This window comes from Triticum dicoccoides, chromosome 5B (assembly GCF_002162155.2).
Source record: "Triticum dicoccoides isolate Atlit2015 ecotype Zavitan chromosome 5B, WEW_v2.0, whole genome shotgun sequence".
NCBI lineage: Eukaryota > Viridiplantae > Streptophyta > Magnoliopsida > Poales > Poaceae > Triticum > Triticum dicoccoides.
In genome coordinates this window covers 720,715,810-720,716,447 of record NC_041389.1, presented here as the reverse complement: position 1 = coordinate 720,716,447, position 638 = coordinate 720,715,810, and the positions used below count along the sequence as shown (strand labels likewise).

General features: G+C 44.7%; 1 protein-coding gene across 3 annotated transcripts in view; it reads right to left on the bottom strand.

Moving 5' to 3' along the window:
- The window catches only part of LOC119312982 (putative disease resistance protein RGA1), a 6,516-nt gene extending 6,354 nt beyond the window's left edge, over positions 1-162 (bottom strand). For all 3 annotated transcript variants that reach the window (XR_005151493.1, XR_005151492.1, XM_037588782.1), the window contains exon 1: positions 2-162. The gene's annotated coding sequence lies outside the window, so the exon portion shown is untranslated. The remainder of the gene's footprint in view (position 1) is intronic.
- Between the last annotated feature and the right edge of the window lie 476 nt (positions 163-638).

Below are 638 nucleotides of genomic sequence, written 5' to 3'. Positions count from 1 at the left end.
GGGAGAACGAACGAGCGAGGGCGCCGGCGCCGGAGTGGCGGTGCACCAGCCAGCGACGACGTTCCTGGACAGCAGAGCGGACAGAGGATTGGAGCTGGGGCTCCTCCGCCGGGAGAATGCGGCGGCGGCGGCGGGTGCTCGGGCGGCAACGGCGATTGCAGCGAGTAGTTTCTCTTTTTTTCTTGTGTATCCGTTTTGCAGCGTCGAGAGGATTTTTATCATAGTTTTTTTTTTTTGCGGGGTTCATTCACTGTTCTTTTGACATGGACACATCCTACTTGCCAAAACCGCTGCCTAATTTTCCTTAGTGCTTTACAACAATATGGCCTTAATATCATCTAATCTAATGTACTTTCTCCGTTTCTGAATACAAGTCTTTTTTAGAGAGCGAGGCCAGCCATAAAAATCAGTGGGGTCATTGCCAATTTTCCGAAAAAATTCTTCATGATGTACACTAATGGTACAGTGTTTTTGGCTATTTTTCTGAAAAGATATAGGGTCAGCTAACCCCACAACCAACACATAGATAAATTAAATCAATAAAAGAAAAGACAGTTAAGACGATTTTTAAGGAACCAAAGAAAACAATTCGAAGATAGAATAGAAAAAAAAATGGAAACAGAAAGAGGGACAGGTGA